This window comes from Benincasa hispida, chromosome 5, assembly GCF_027475165.1.
Source record: "Benincasa hispida cultivar pf3 chromosome 5, pf3_genome.v1.1, whole genome shotgun sequence".
Taxonomy (NCBI): Eukaryota; Viridiplantae; Streptophyta; class Magnoliopsida; order Cucurbitales; family Cucurbitaceae; genus Benincasa; species Benincasa hispida.
Genome location: NC_143482.1, coordinates 44,462,220 through 44,480,229, shown reverse-complemented (window position 1 = coordinate 44,480,229; position 18,010 = coordinate 44,462,220). Strand labels below are relative to the sequence as shown.

Sequence of the window (18,010 nt, the reverse complement as noted above, 5' to 3'; positions counted from 1 at the left end):
CTCAAAATGTCAGTCAAAATGTTCGAGAGGCATACGAACGCTGGATAAGGGCAAATGAAAAGGTCCGAGTGTATATCTTAGCAAGCCTTTTTAAAGTCATGACAAAGAAGCATGAGCTCATGATCACTACCCATGAGATCATGGTTTCCCTGTAGGGGATATTCAGGTAATCGTCCGCACAACTCAGGCATGGCGCTCTAAAACACATCTTCTGTGCCTGTATACAAGAAAGGGCATCTGTTAGATAATAAGTTCTCAACATGATGGTCCACTTCAACGTGGCAGAGATGAATGGGTCTGTTATTGATAAGGCCGATTAGGTAAGCTTCATCTTGAAATCTTTGCATGAAAGTTTTCTATAGTTTCATAGTAATGCTATTATGAACAAGATTGACTACAACCTGACCACCTTGCTCAATGAGCTTAAGACATTTGAATCATTGATGAAATCCAAGGAACAAAAGGGTGAAGCAAATGTTGCTTCATCCTCCAAAAAGTAGTAGAAGAAGAAAGATGGAAAGGGAAAAGCTAACCCACTAGTTGCTGCCCATAAGGGAAAGAAGGCTAAGGCTACAAAGGGAATCTATTTCCACTGCAACCATGAGGGACATTGGAAGAGGAATTATCCCAAATACTTGGCAAAAAAGAAGAAGGCCAAGCAAGATAAATATGATTTACTTGTATTGGAGACTTGTTTATTGGAGAACGTTGATTCAGCCTAGATAATAGATTCAAGCATAACTAACCATGTTTGTTCTTCATTTGAGGGAATTAGTTCCTGACGGCAATCGGAGGCTGGGGAGATGACGATGCATGTTGGAGTTAGGCACGTTGTCTCAACTATGGTAGTGGGAGGGCTTCGACTCTGCTTACAGAAATATCATATTTTATTAGATAATGTTTATGTGATTTCAGGCTTGAAAAGGAACCCGGTTTCTATAAAATGTCTTCTTGAACAACATTATTCTCTAAATTTTCAAGTAGATAAAGTGTTTCTTTACAAGAATGGAGTATTAATTTGTTATGCTAATCCTGAAGATAATTTGTATGTGCTAAGATCGTTAGCAACTAAAGTCCTTATAAACATTAAAATTTTTAAAACTGCGGTAACTCAAAATAACAGACTTAAAATTTCTCCTAAAGAAAATTTCGGTCTTTGGCACCTAAGGTTAGGACACATCAATCTCAATGGGATTGAGAGATTGGTTAAGAATGGACTTCTAAGCCAGTCAGAAGAAAATTCTGTACCTGTGTATGATTCATGTCTTGAAGGTAAAATGACTAAAAGATTCCTTTACTGGAAAAGGCCATAAGGTCAAAGAATTCTTAGAGCTTGTACATTCAGACCCCTATGGTCTGATGAATGTTAGAGCAAGAGAAGGGTTTGAATATTTCATCACTTTTACTGATGATTATTCAAGATATGAGTATGTTTATTTAATGCAACAAAAGTCTAAAACTTTTGAAAAATTCAAAGAGTTTAAGGTTAAAGTTGAAAATGAATTAAATAAAATAATGAAAATATTTCAATCTGATCAAGTTAGAGAGTTTTTGGATCTTACATTCCAGCGCTATTTGATAGAACATGGAATTGTATCCCAACTCTTAGCATCTAGTACATCTCAGTAGAATGGTGTATCAGAAAGGAGAAATCGAACCCTGTTGGACATGGTTCAGTCTATGATGAATCATGCTTCCTTACCTAACTCATTTTGGGGTTATACAATATAGACTACACTTATATTTTGAACTGTGTTCCATCCAAGAGTGTTATGGGAAAACCTTTGGAATTATGGAATGGTCGTAAAGGTGGTTTACATCATTTCAGGATTTAGGATTGCCCAAAACACGTGCTTGAGGAAAATCCTAAGAGACTGGAATTTCAATTTCAAAATTATGTCTATTTGTAGGATACCCTAAAGGAACAAGAAGTGTTTATTTCTACAATCCTAAAGAAAATAAAGTGTTCGTATCGACATGTTAGAGTTGATGCCCTAAAGTCTCGTGTTCTGTAGTTTGTAAATAGTTTGTACGAACGCTTGTGTTGTATAATATATGATATTTACTTCACATCTTGATTTTGCTCAATTGTATGTTTTATTTGCTTTACCACAAACCAATAAACATAAAATCCTTGGTTATCTGTATGTAACTTAAACATGTATGTGGTTACATACAAGTGGATCATGTCTTGAGTGATAACCAAAATGGTCTGTAGTATATGGATATAGGAGGGAAACTGTATCCTGGTAACACTAATTGTGGAATGGTCACAAGTGTTGAGACTTGTCATAGATGGTCTGATCCTTATCATTCGTGTAGAGGACATGCGAGTGGGGGTGTCCTATACAAAGAGTTTGTATAAGACCTGACCACGAAGTGTTAACGTCTTGTTATATAACACCGTTCATGATAAAGACTACACTACACTAGGATGATCATAAGTAACATGACCTTAATTCTGAGTGAGTTGGAAACTTCTGCCATTAAGGGCGGTTCTTTGATTTGTATAGGTGAGAATGGCCAAGTCGTCGATTCAAACCTACCATTTTGGGGATTCATCTAATTTGGGAGATGTGAACTCAGCTACACAATATGGAATTCACTCATTCCCTGAAGCAGGGGTAAATAGATAGATAAGCTACCTTAAGGGTTGATTCCAGGGCTTGAACGCTATGGCGCCACACACCTTCTCTTGGCCCGAGAGGTGTTCACATATAATTGGATTATGTTGTATTGTTCATTAGAGGAATCAGTTGTACTTAAGTAGTGAGATGTAACTATAGGGGCAAAACGGTAAATTGGCCCATCTATACTTATGAGCACCTGTGAAGGGTCATCGTACTCATGATTGGTTATATCCGATGGACACAAAAATATATCTATGGTAAGAAAAGTTCAGTTGTTGGTCTTTAGTGGAATGCCTGACAGTTAACGAATGGTGGATCTCGTGGCTAAAGAGTTTAGTCAGTTATTCACGGATCGTTGGAACTTCGAGCCATAAGTCCATTAGGTCCCCTAGGTAGCTTGGATAAAGTCAAGAATCAGTATTTGGGTCATTATGAAATGTTCAAATTGACAAGAGGGAGTTCGATTATATATGATATAATTAGATTGGTTAATTATGTATGATATAGTTGACTAAATGTATGAGATACATTAATTTTGGAGGAAATTAGATATAAATATGATTTATATCAAGTGGAGTTGAAATTATTATAGTAGATATATGATATTAAACTATCGGTTAAGAATATAATATGATTATATTCATTTATTATTAAATTGGTTAATTATGAGATAATAGGCCGTTTTATTCTCCTCAATCGTGCATTAGCGGAAGCAGCCACATTCAGTTATGGTAACCAATGAATAAAATGAAAATTTCTTTCATTTTGCAACAGTTCAAAAATTCACAATCGGTGTGAAAACGTAAACGATCGCCAAGCTTGAGAGACTATACGATAGTAGCTCATTGTTTAAGTGATCGTACACCAGCGCCTAAATGATCGCTTAGCTTTCCTAAACGATTACATAGCGTGCCGCGTTTTCTAAATGATTATCTACCTTTTATTAAACGATCGCTTAGTAAAACCTACACGATCGTGTAGCTTCATCTAAACGATAAACATCCCTATTATACGATAACTCTTTCTCTCCCACTTGCTTATCGTCTATATGATCTGTCTTTCTTCCTACCTCTACCAAATTCACCAAAGACCACACTTTGGATTTCCACTTCGAGAATACCAAGGACTCCAACTGGTGGTGTTGTCCCCGCTGTTTACTTGTTCGTGACTGTTTGTGTTGCTGCCGTTCGTGTAGACGATTGTGCTACCATAGCTGACTGATTTGTTGGGCGATAGTTCATGTAGAGCTTATTGCGCTGCTTTAAGTTCGACGTTTGAAGAGAGTCTTCAACTGGTATGAGAACTCTTTCCCTTGTGTTTTATTGTTCGAAGCATGCCGTTAATTAGTATTAATTTGCATAACAATATGTTAGAATGTATGTGTTGTATTTCAGTCACAATGAAATCGAAAAGATCTGAATGCGTTGATGGATGCTCTTCGATAAGAGTTCCTTCAATTGGTATCAGAGCTAGGTTCTAATATTCCAATTTCATTGTTGCAATGAATTACATATACATTCTTGGTGGGTGCATGTCTGCTCTGTTTAATAGTTAAATTGTTGTGGATGTGTGGATTAATGGATGTTTTCTGGGATATTAGCCTCGGTTTGATTTAATTCTTTTACATTTTCGGTTTATTGTAAATGCCCCTGCATTTTTGGGCATTATTAATCGTTATCGAGTATGTAATTCAAAGTCAGTTTGAGTCTTGAGTCGTTCGTGAAGAGGATCGGAGCAAGATTTTTAGTTTTTCGAGGAAGGGGACGATCAAGGGTTGATCGGGTCTGTAGACGATGGGATAAGCGATCACTGAGTATCGCATCGTGTAGACGATGGGGTAAGCGATCGCTGAGTATCGGGTCGTGTAGACGATGGGATGCTCACGTTAAATGCACGTGCACTAGACGATCGTTTAGCTCAGCAAGTTTCATCGCTTAGTAACTGACTAAACGATCGCTTAGCAACGCACGGTAAACTGTTTACCTTTTGCCGCGTTAAGCGATCGCCTAGACAACCAGGCTTCACAGCCTCGTTGTTGTCTAAGCTATCGTTTAGCTTATGCGTCTATCGTCTAGTGCGCGTTGGGCGATCGTCTACCTTTGGCATTTACTAAACGATGGATTCCTCCTGATGGTTCAATACCCGATTCGTATGCGAACTTGTTTGCTTGATGCAAAATGTAATAGATAGGGTTATTTCATTCCAGTTTTTTGTAAAGGCTCATCCTGGTCCATTAATCCTTGATTTATTACATGCGATGTATGGTTTTTATATGTCATATGGTATGCACATATAGTAAATCCCACCTTAGGTTATGCATTGGTCATGCATCATCTCTTTATTGTAAATGTTATAATTTAGAGAAACATGATTTAATTATGTAAGAGCATGCTCATGCATCATAAAATATAAGAGTTATATTTATGCATGCATAAAAAGCATTGACATGCATCATCTTTATATTATAATTGTTATAATATAAGGGTGAATGGTAAGCATGTTTTGCTTGGTTATTACGCGTATATACAAGTTATGTATAGTAATGACCGGATATTGCATGAAGCATGACAAATAGGTTACTTTATAAATGTTATAAACACCTTGTTGTGCAATAGCTTTTTAGTTGTTTCTTTTTAAAAGTTAAAGAGAAATTAGAACTAAAAGAAATAAGAAAGACATGCATGCTCACTTAGGTTTAATTCATGTTTTTAAAATGTTTAAAACTTGGATCACATAGACCTAAGATCATGGTTCTAATATGATTAGCAACCCTAGGACTTTAATTTTTTTCATCAGTTTAATAGGATTAAATTGACTAACAAAAGGTTAAAGTGTAACAAATCTATCTATAAGGGACCTTTTGTCTAAGGCGGGTTCTGTCTAGGCTGGGGTATTTAAGTTGACGGAAACGTAACACCCCTACCTGGAAACTTACCTAGAAAGATGAAATAGATAGATTTGATGCATGCATGCAAGTTAAGGACAATCCAATAAAGTGTTTAAATGTGACTACTTGAACTTGTTCATATTTCATAAACAAACGTTGTTTATAAGCAGAGTTTTAAAAAGACGACTTAGACTAAAATCAGTAGCCAGATTGTCTTGGTTAATAAACCCCTAGGTAGAACATTCAGTGGGAGGTACATGGGGTATGAGATGCTTCACTTAAATCTTTCACGTTTTTCCTAAATAGTCCACGCCGTAAGATCTACCCTTGGCCTCAAGGCACTTTTGGTGTGTTCCCCTAACGAATGATGTTTGGGTAAGTCAATATCAAGGTGGATGGAGAGAGTGTTCATAGTAAGTGGGAGCGAAAAGTGTGACAACATATCCCTTGGTCTCCCTCGTTGGATTGAATAAAGTCACTGCGCATCGTCTTGAGGCACCCTAGGAGTGTCCCTGTAAAAGATGGCAGTTTTGCGCATTTCTTTATTTAATCTCCTGTAAGAGGATAAGGTTACTTAGTCTCTTGTACTAATCTGTTTCTTCCCTATGGTGGGCTTATTAGGGCACTGAAAACGAGGGGTCACACTTATGCAGAATTGTTAAAGGTTAACAATTCTAAACTGAAAAATGATGGTTGTTAGGTTCAGTTCCAAGAGTTGGTTCTGCTTAATGGTTGAGAATGTCTCATCCCAGCGAAGGGGCATCTGATCACCCCATCGGTGACGTTTTTCCTGCCTCACTAGGGCATCGTTGCAAAATAGAAGTCTTTAACTTAGTGTACATGAAATTGTTTTGCAAAACTAATTGGTTAAATATGGTTTAGAAAAAATCTAATAAAGTTTTGTTCGTATTTTCAGCAACAACTTTTTCAAAATGGCAACAGCCACATTAGCTTTTCTAAGCTCCAAAAAATTAACTGGCGACAAATTTTCGACATGGAAACACATGATCACGACGATCCTAATAATCAAGGATCTCATGTTTGCCCTTACGGAGGTATGTCGTCCTATTCTAGCTCCAAACGCTGCTTGAAATGTTCGGGAGGCATACGAGCGATGCACACAGACGAATGAAAAGGCCTGAGCCTAAATCTTGGCAAGTCTTTCTGAAGTCTTGGCCAACAAACATGAACCAATGGTCTGAGCGCATGAGATCATGGAGTCCCTAGGGGGAATGTTTGGACAACCGTCTGAACAGCTTATGCATGAGGCTCTTAAGTATATATTCAACTCCAAAATGAAAGAAGGCACATCTGTTCGTGAACATGTGCTTAACATGATGGTTCATTTCAATGTGGCGGAGTTGAATGGATCTACCATCGATGAGGCTAGCCAAGTTAGGGTAATCCTGCATTCGTTGTCGGAGAACTTCCTGCACTTTGTTAGTAATGTGATTCTTAACAAAGTGAAATATAACCTTACAACTCTCCACAACGAGTTGCAGACCTACCAATCTTTACTGAAAAGTAAGAAGAGGAAGAAGGGTGAGACAAATGATGCTTCATCCTCCAGGACATTCCATAGAGGTTCGACCGTAGGGACGAAGTCTGCACCTTCTACTTCTAACTTTGTAAAGGGGAAGAAGAAGAATGGTGGTAAAGGAAAAGGGAAGGCACCTACTAACCCACCATTTGTCGCCCTAAGGAGGCGTCCACTAGTTGAAAAAGGAAAATGTTTCCAATGCAATCAGGATGGACAATGGAAGAGGAACTGTCCTCGCTATCTAAAGGAGAGGAAGGCCGCCAAGATAGATAAAGGTAAATATGATTTACTTGTACTTGAAACTTGTTTAGTAGAGAATGATGATTCTGCCTGGATAATTGATTTGGGTGTCACATACCACGTTTGTTCTTCTTTTCAAGGGATTAGATCCTGGCGATAGCTAGAGGCTGGTAAGATGACGATGCGAGTAGGCACCGGGCACATCGTCTCAGCTGTGGCAGTGGGAGAGCTCCAGTTAGCTTTACAGAATAGGTTTCTAGTTTTGAATGATATATATATTGTTCCCGAACTTAAGAAGAACCTCATTTCTGTAAAGTGTTTATTACAATGTAAATACACTATTTCTTTCAATGTGGATAAAGCGTTTAGTCATAAAGATGGTGTTATTATTTGTACAACAAGCCATTAATTCCCTTTATAATATAAAAGTGCTTAAAACTACTGTGACTCAAACAAAACGTCGATATAGTTCTTCAAAAGAAAATGCCCATATTTGGCATCTTCGTTTAGGGCACATCAATCTCAATAGGATTGAGAGATTGGTGAATAATGGATTTCTGAGTGAGTTAGAAGAAAATTCTTTACCAGTGTGCGAGTCTTGCCTTGAAGGTAAGATGACTAGACGACCTTTTACTGGAAAAGGTTATAGAGCCAAGAAGCCTCTTGAGTTAGTACATTCTGACCTTTGTGGTCCTATGAATGTGTGAGCCCGAGGTGGCTATGAGTATTTTTATCAGTTTTACTGATTATTACTCTAGGTACGAGTATGTTTATCTTATGCGACGGAAGTCTGAATCCTTTGAAAAGTTCAAAGAGTTCAAGGCTGAAGTTGAAAACGCAATTGATAGACGGATTAAAACACTTCGATCGGATCGAGGTAGAGTGTTTTTGAACTCGACATTTTAGGACTATTTGATAGAATATGGAATCGTTTCCCAACTCTCAGCATCGGATACACCTATAGGGTAAGAATATAATATGATTATATTAATTTATTATTAAATTGGTTAATTATGAGATAATTGGCCGTTTTATTCTCCTCAATCGTGCATTAATGGGAGCAGCCGCATTCGGTTATGGTAACCGATGAATAAAATGAAAATTGCTTTCATTTTGCAACAGTTCGAAAATTTGCAATAGGTGTGAAAATGTAAACGATCGCCTAGCTTGAGAGCCTATACGATAGTAGCTCATTGTCTAAATGATCGTACACCAACACCTAAACGATCGCACGCCTGTCCTTAAACGATCGCTTAGCTTTCCTAAACGATTGCATAGCGTGTCGCATTTTCTAAACGATCGTCTAACTTTTACTAAACAATCGCTTAGTAAAACCTACACGATTGTGTAGCTTCATCTAAACGATAAACATCCCTGCTATACGATAGCTCTTTCTCTCCCACTTTCTTATCGTCTACACGATCTGTCTTTCTTCCTACCTCTACAAAATTCACCAAAGACCATACTTTGGATTCTCACTCTGAGAATACCAAGGGATCCAACTGGTGGTGTCGTCCTCGCTATTTACTTTTTCATGACTATTCATGTTGTTGCCGTTCGTGTAGACGATCATGCTGCCGCAGTCGATTGATTTTCTGGTTGATAGTTCGTGTAGAGGTTCTTCCGCTACTTTGAGTTCGACGTTTGAAGAGAGTCTTCAACTGGTATAAAAACTCTTTCCCTTGTGTTTTATTGTTTGAAGCATGTCGTTAGTTTGTGTTAATTTGCATAACTATATGTTAGAATGTATGTGTTGTATTTCGGTCACAATGAAATCGAAAGATCCGAATGTGCTCATGGATGCTCTTCGATAAGAGTTCATTCACGATAAACGCTACATTTCTAGAAGAAGACCATAGAAGGGAGCATTAGCCCCGCGATAAGATTGTGTTGAATGAACTTTCCAAGGAAACTATGGAACCTTCAACAAGAGTTGTTGAAAAACCCAACACCTCAACAAGAGTTGTTGAAGTTGGTTCATCTAGTAGGTCATGTTCACCTTAAGTGTTGAGGAAACCTTGATGTAGTGGGAGAGTTGCGAACCCGTCTGTCCGTTATATGGGTTTAACCGAAATCCTAGCTATGGTAGCTGACGAAGATTTTGAAGATCCATAGTCTTACAAGAAGGCAATGGAGGATGTTGACAAAGATGGGTGGATCAAAGCTATATATCTCAAAATAGGGTCTAGTGTATTTCAATTCTGTTTGGGATCTTGTAGATCAATCTGATGGGGTAAAACCTATGGATTGCAAATGGATCTACAAGAGAAAACGGGGTGTTGATGGGAAGATGCAAACCTTCAAGGCTAGACTTGTGGCAAAAGGTTATACCTAAGTTGAGGGAGTTGACTATGAGGTGACTTTCTCACCTATTGCTATGTTGAAGTCTATCCGGATCCTCCTGTCCATTGCCTCATATTATGACTATGAGATCTAGAAAATTGACGTTAAATTTGGAGCAGCCTGAGGGATTCAAAATCCAAGGTCAAGAGCAAAATGTTTGCAAGCTTAATCGATCCATTTGCAAGCTTCTCGATCTTTGAATATAAAATTTGATATTGCGATCAAATCTTATGGCTTTGATCAAAATGTTGATGATCCTTGTGTTTAAAAGAGAATTACCAACAGTTTAGTAGTTTTTCTAGTGCTATATGTGGACGATATCCTACTCATTGGAAATGATGTAGGTCTACTAACTGAAATTAAGAATTTGCTAGCGACCTAATTCCAAATGAAAGCTTTGGGAAAGACATAATTTGTTTTAGACATTCAGATCTTTAGAGATTAAAAGAACAAAACGCTAGTCCTATCTCAGGCATCATATATTGACAAGATGCTTGTCAAATTCTCGATGCGGAACTCCAAGAGGGGTTTACTCCCTTTTAGGCATGGAGTTATATTGTCTAAGGAACAGTGTCCTAAGACACCTCAAGAGGTTAAGGAAATGAGACGGATCCCTTATGCATCAGCTGTTGGCAGTCTGATTGATGCGATGTTATGTACTAGACCTGACATCTGCTCTGCGGTGAGGATAGTTAGTAGATATCAACCTAATCCAAAATTTGATCACTAGATCATTGTTAAGAACATCCTTAAGTATCTGTGGCTAATTTCCGAGAGCCTCGAAGTCACAAGCGCGAGAAGCATATAGAACGAAACTATCATCTCATTTGAGAGATTGTGCATCGCGGGGACATGATCATCACGCAGATAGCTTCAGAGTATAATGTTGTTGATCCGTTTACGAAGGCCCTCACGGCTAAGATGTTTGAGGGTCATCTGTAGAGTATGGGTCTATGAGACAGGCCATTTTTAGACTAGGGCAAATAGGAGATCTTGTACTAGACGCATTTTATGTCCTAGTTTATTACTTTGTGTACTTGTATATTAGTATGTTGTACACCCTACTAGCTTTAGGACAAGTGGGAGATTGTTAGATTGATGCCCTAAATCTCGTAAGGTCCTGTAGTTAGTAATTGTATTGTATAAACATTTTATTTATTTAATAAAATATGAGATGTTTTATTTGAAATTTAGTAATATTAAACCCACAAACTAATAAACTAACATTCGAGGTTATCATTTGTAGCTTAAACATATATGTAGAGACATATAGGTGGATCATGATTAAGTGATAACCTAAATCGTCTGTAGTAGATGGATAAGGCTGGATACCTTATCCTGGTGACATTACGAATATGACCTACTTTGTAAATGTTACAATTGTTGTAAAGTGCTACAAATGATTTGATCCTGATCATTCATGTGGAGACATGTGAGCGGGGATATTTTATACAAAGGAGTTTGTATAAGATCAGACCACGAAATGACTAGTCTCATTATATAACATCGTTCATAATATAGACTTACATTTCACCAGGATGACCATAGATGACATGACTTAAATCCTGAATGAGTTGTGAATTCATGCCTATGAAGGCAGTCCTCTGATTTGTATGGGTGAGAGTGACCAGATCGCCGATTCAATAAGCCTACCATTTTGGGGATTCGTTTGATTGGGGAGCTGGGAACACAACTGCATAAGACAGAATTCACTCATTTCCCTAACGTCGGGGTAAGTAGATAAATTGCTTCTTTAAGGGCTGATTCCGAGGCTTAAACAATATGGTGCCACACCCTCTCCTGGCCCAAAAGGTATTTGGTTATAGTTTGACTATGACTTATTGTTCATTAGAGGGATCAGTGGTACTTAGGAGTTTGATATAACTACAGGGGCAAAATGGTAATTTTGGCCTAGTTGTACTTACAAGCAATTTGTGAAGGGTCATTGCACTGTTGACTGGTTATATCCAATGGACACAGAAATATATCTGTAGTGTGAATAGTGCATCTGTCGGTCTTTAGTGGAGTGCCCGACAGTTAATGGATGTTGAATAATTTAATTAAAAGAGTTTAATTAATTATTCAAGTACTATTGGAGCTTCAAGCTACAGGTTCATGAGGTCTCCTCTGTAGCTAAACAAGGATTAAATGAGAACCAATTTTGAATAATTTGAATTGTTCAAATTATTTGAGGGAATTAATTATATGTGATATAATTAATTTAATTTAATTATATATGATATAATTAATATAATGTATTTGGTACATTATAATATAAAGTTTATTTGAGAGGAAATATATATTTGAATATGATTGAAATATTAATTATATGAATTTGATTCATATAATTAAATTTAACATAAATGAGATTTATATTAAATTTCATTGACGAGAGAAGTAAAACTATAGGTTATATTGTATGTGATACAATATTAAACCATAAGTTATATGTTTTATGTCATATATATATTATTTTTATTTTTATTTTAATTATTTTAATTTTTTGAAATAATGGGAGCGAAATAACTTTCATCCCCTAATCTCTCTCAACTTATTATATGATAGTGGGTGAGTGGTTTTTTGCTTCTTCTACAAAGAGATTTTTTACAGAAGTTTTTTGGCATCTCTGAATTCTCTCTTGAACACACACAACAAAATGTTTTTCCCAAAACCCACTCCTTTTCTCAATCTCACTCCCTCACTGAAAATACTGCAATGTCCACAACTTTTTCAGATTCTCTTTCCCAACAGAGCATATAGGAGGTTCTTATTGGTGATGGCTAATTAGGTTTTTGAGTACGTTACAGTTCGTAACATTTTGGAGAAGAGGACACACGAAGAAGTTTGTGATCTTCAAAGGTATTATTTTTCTCCCTTTTCCTCTTTAAATTGGCATGCTGTAAATTAATTTAGTTTGATTGCATAATGTTGTATTCTGCAAAACCTTGTCATTTGTAAAATTGTTATTTGAGACTGATCCCCGCTTCCGCACTTGACCTTCACCTGTTCCTACACGTTCCATGGTTCCATGTACTTCTCTCCCTGTTCATTTTGTGTAGCTTGTAAACCCCTAAAGTCATTTTACTGGTTAATTATGCTTAAGTCCTCTTAATTATGTGTTTAATGTCATTGTAAGTCTATGTTTATGATAATTGTAATGTTTGTAATAATATGAAGTGTAAGAGCATGTATGTGATGTTAAAAGAGAAGAAAATTTCTAAGTGTTAAAAGATGGCCTTTGGGTGTTTTGAAGGTAGAAAATATTCTAAGTATGAAATGTTGAGCTCTCAAGTGAATTGACTAGGAGTTCACACTTAAAAAGAAAACGGAAGGTCCATGCGACAAAGTCATGTCAATGTATGCGGCCAACTCTTCCAAAATGCAATACAGCCAAGTATTTAAGGAATGAAAACTATGCCAAAGTATAGCCCATGAAGTATGTGGAAGGTCATAAAGGAAGTTAAGTTAGGTATCGAATTTGATGTTTAGCCGAGGCTGGTGGGAGAAGTATGCAACCAACTTCACCTAAGATGGAGAGGGCTAGTACAGGCGACATGCAAATAGCTAAGTTTTCTAGACAAGCACTCCAAAGGGGATGCTAAGGTAGAATGCTAGGATGGTCACAAGAGAATCATTGACCGTGAAGTTTAGAAGTTGGCAGGCAAGACTGCCATGGACATATGTGATGATGGGCCACTCAGTTGATATGAAGAGGTGTGTTAAGGAAGTAAAGATTGATTACGTAAGGTGTGCTAAGAACACCTAAGACGAGGCGATGCAATTACGACTAGGAGTATGCAATAACCAATGATGGGGCCTAAGTGATCGCAAGTTCTATGCGATGAAAACTAAGCTAAGCATTCAGCTTAAACACTGGTTAGTAGGCTGAGTGACAACTTTAGAGATGTTAAGTTCAGGATTGGCATGCTAGGTGGCATTTAGTTGAGATTAGCTCACATGCAAGCTCAAGTATAAATATGACTTCAAAGAAGAAACTAGTTTTGCCAAAATTTTCTTACACCTTAGAAGAAGTGTGAGTGCCTATGAAGCTTTGAAGGTGCTAAGAGATTGTCAAGTAAGCTTGAAGAGACTTGAGGACTTTCAGTTGAACCAAAGAGGATTTGACGCTCAAATTTTAAGGTAAACAATTAAGAAGTTTTGAGGAAATTCATGGAAAGGAATTTAGTCAATTGATAGCTGGGAATAGAGTTATGAGATTTAAAAGATTGGAATCTGAAATGATGCTATGCATCAAAAAGTAGGTTGTTGCATATGAAGAGTAAGCAAGCATCTGGCTTGCCAAGGTATGTTGACAACACACATAGGTGTACAGAACGACATGTGGAAGTTGATTGACGCATAGGCACAAAAGTGTGCCATCGTGACCATTAAGCCAGTCTCTAGCCAAGAGGAAGGTAAAATGGCTAAGTATAAGTGAATGCAAGAAACTCAGTCATGATACGTTAAGATTTATGTATGCGATGATGAAAATTTAAGTGTTATGTTAAGCTCAAAAGGGAGTTAATGATACTAACCAAGGGACCTCTTATTGTTACATGGCAGATGCAAGTAGAAGAGACTTATAGACCCCTTAGATAAGAAGCTTCAGACTGTGAGTGAAAAGTTTTAATAAATGCTTTCAGTGACCGTTTTCATGAATGATTTTTAATGCATAGCCAGTGTATATGAAGTTTATATATTATCATTTATTTGACACATGCCTTTAAATGAATGTTGATAGCATGATCCATGTTTTCAAATGATCAAGCTATTTATGAACTTAGCATGCATTTTCAGTATGTTAATGTCTATGCTTATTAGCATGATGAAGGTTTATCAGGGAAATTTTATAAGTATACTCCCCAATTTACAAGGCACTGTGCAATGATATGAAACCATAAAATATGATCATTCCAAATGTGTATTCAATTTATGTTCTTTAAATGTTCAAATTTTTTGTGCCTTGTACAAGCACTACTCCAATCTTGATATCGAAGGAATGATAAGGTACCCATATTTTAGTTATGCTAGGGATTCTTAACACCAAAGATATGGTAAGGTGGTCAGGATCCAATACAACTCTGCATGCACGTATGACTCATGTTATCGACGTTGATGAGATTGAGGAAAAGGGCTCCCTCGACTCAGATTGGTAGGTGATTGAGCAAAAGGATTCTCACTCTAGTCCAAGCTATCATATTAGGGATTGAGCAAAAGGGGCTCTCCCCCATGTTCAGACAGTGGAGTAGTAGTATTTTACAGTATGATATTGATGAGCTTTACTTCAAGGTTTCCATTTGATATGATTCCATATTTTCAGTTTTATTTTCTAAACCATGATCATGGTCATGACAATATTTTTTTTATGAAAAGTATGTTTACGTTATTTATGAATAAAAGCATGTCTTTATCTAAAATAGACACTCACTGAGCCTATTTAAGCTCATGTTTTAAAATGTTTACTTTTTCCAGGTAGCGGTCAACGTTCCGAAGCCGAGTAAAACTTCTAGTCAGTCACTATTCAAAATTCTTCAGAAAGTTGAAACTTAGGTGGTTCACCATGTGTGTTAAATCCTAATTTTGTTTATACATGTCATGGGGGTCAAGATAGGATTTTGAGTAAGGGTTGTAATATAAACGTTTAATATCGTTATGTATATTATGTAAATAAATGTGAGTTTCTCTGCAAGGCAGAACCCAAATTAATAAGTTGGTGTGGTAGTTATGCATATATTGAGTATAAGTTATGAACTATATATCATATTAGAAGATGCTTAGGGAATTGGTTTATAAGAATATGTTGGGCAGTAGTTGTCATAAGAGGGTTAGCAATTGCAATCTTCACATCACTTTTCATATTTAAAGGGTAACCTGGGAAGGGATGTGACATAACCATTGGCCTTCAAGGCCTATATTGTTCGAGTTCCACCAGTTTCAACACAACATTTTCTTCTCTCTCTTCTTTACTCTCAGACAAAAACACTTCCCTTTACACTTCTCTTTGATATACGTTTTCCGAGCAACTTATTCTTGAAAGGTGTAATATTTTCGATCGATTTCAATGTAGCTCCAATCAAGACAAAATTTCTTTTTGTGGGTTGTTTTATCCTGGAGACGGCATGGCCATAGTTGAACTGCTTGCACAAGGGACAGAGTCGCGAAACGTCTTAAAGAGAGCGAGCTCCACGACTCAGCCTAAAATCGATTTTTGTTTTGCAGGTTAATTTTCGATATCCGACGTCGTTCGACCACATTTGTGTTCTATCCATGGGAGGTAGCCGTTCCAACAACTCATATCAACAAAACAAACTAGTTTATCTTGATAATCGATACGAGCAGGATTCACGGGTCTGAGATTTTTTTCACAGATTTCCCAAAAAAAAAGAAAATCTATCTGGTGAAATACCTTGGACTTTTAAGATAAAAAAGTTGTATGGAGTTGGTTGTTTCTTATTTTTCTAAATTATGGTTATTAATTAATTGACTGAACACCAATCTCACCAATACCAAAACTTTATCTCAAACTCATTATTGCACAAATGGCCTATTAGCTCAGTTGATTAAAGCGTTGTGCTAATAATGCAAAGATCATTGTGACCTGCATGTGCCCTATATTTTAAGTTAATGTTTCCTATTAAATTTTTATCAATCTAAACTATAAATTTTTGTGTAGGCTCTATTTAGGATTGTTGTGACCAAATTGTATTAAACTAATGTTGACAACTTTTTTTCTTTTTCTTTTTCTTTTTTTTTTGAAATATAGAAATTAATATAGATAAAAGAATATGACAAAAAAAATTATTATGCAAATTTGAATTTGTGTATAAACAATTTTATAATGTGGTTCGAGTAGAAAGGAGAATAGAAGGTTGTTGAGTTGAGAACATCCCATACAACAATATTGCACTTTAAGGTAGAGAAAATTGCACAATTGACCTATCTTAGAGGACTAAAATGAAAAATGCTCCACCTTTTTAAAAATAATGTTAACTGACCTTCTGTTGATGCCATTGATGAGTGAAGTTACTAATTTGCCATTTAGTCAGATTTCTTTCTTTCTTTTTTCGATGAAACCATGTACTAGCTAGCTCTGTGAGTCTAGAGGAGTAGCTCCAACTATGAGATAGGAGAGTAGCTCCGACAAAGTTCGGCGAAACTAGAGTGCATGTGGGAATTCAAGAGAGAGGAGAACAATTTGTGAATGAGGAAAGGAAGCGATAGAGGAAAGTGAATGAGAGTGAGAGCGGGATGAGCTTTTTTTTTGTTTGCAAAGGAAGCGATAAAGGAAAGGGAGCAAGAGTGAAAGTGAGAGCGAGATGGGTTTTTCCGTGTGTGCGAGTTAATTTTGATAATTTTTCTCGAATCTGATGTCAACAAAGGATAAAAAAACCTGACCATTTTAAAAAAGCGGCGAAAATTTCATTTCTTTTTCATACAAAAAGCCCTTTAAAGCAATGACTTGTTATCCTTCTAATGGTATGAGTGAGAGGTGATGTTGCTCACGTAAACATTTGAAAAATAAGAAAAAAGAATGTGTTGTATTGCATAAAAACTAGGGATGGAATTGGTTTAATTTTGTTTGGTGGTCAAACCGAATCGAACAAAAAAAATTTTAAATTTTATATGTGAAATTGAATTGAACCAAACTGAACCACATATATGTAGTTGGCTTCGATTTAGTTTTCAGTTTAGCCTTTTATATATGTGTGTGTGTATAAGGTGTTTTATTTCCTTCTTCCTTCCTTCGTTTCCACCATACACAAAGAAGGAAAACTTCTTTACCCAAAGATGCATTGAACTCCAATGTATAATATTACAATACTGAAAATTTTCTTTCTTTCTTTTAAAGATCTTCAAAAAATAAAGAGGCAGATCGACGGAGACAAAGATGGAGAGATGAAGATGGAGATGAGGAAGAATCAGAGATGGAAATGACGATGAAGGGTGAGGGAGGGAGATGGGGAGAAGCAGAATCGGAGACGAGGGAGAATCGAAAAATCGGAGGGTGAGGCTATGAGAGAGACGACTTAGACGAAGGAGAATCAAAGATGGAGATGGAGAGTGTGGGAGACAAGGGAGAGATTGAGAGAAGCTGAACTTAGAACGAATAAAAGGCTGGGCGTGGCCGGCGGCAAGATTGGCAATGCTATATGACAATTTTACCCTTTTTATGGTTGAAGGATATATATATATATATATAATTGGCCATCAGAGAACTATTTATTTAAAGGGATTGAATGAAAAAAAAAAACTGGCCCATGCAGGTTTCGAACCTGCGACCTTCGCGTTATTAGCACGACGCTCTAACCAACTGAGCTAATAGGCCAATCTTGACATTTAAATGTAATAAAAACATTTTATATTATTTTC

The 18,010-nt window shown here is 36.8% G+C and overlaps 1 non-coding gene across 1 annotated transcript; it reads right to left on the bottom strand.

The window, feature by feature from the left end:
* Positions 1-17,892: 17,892 nt before the first annotated feature.
* On the bottom strand, positions 17,893-17,966 carry TRNAI-AAU (transfer RNA isoleucine (anticodon AAU)). The gene has a single exon. It is a non-coding gene; the product is annotated as a tRNA-Ile (tRNA).
* Positions 17,967-18,010: the final 44 nt, after the last annotated feature.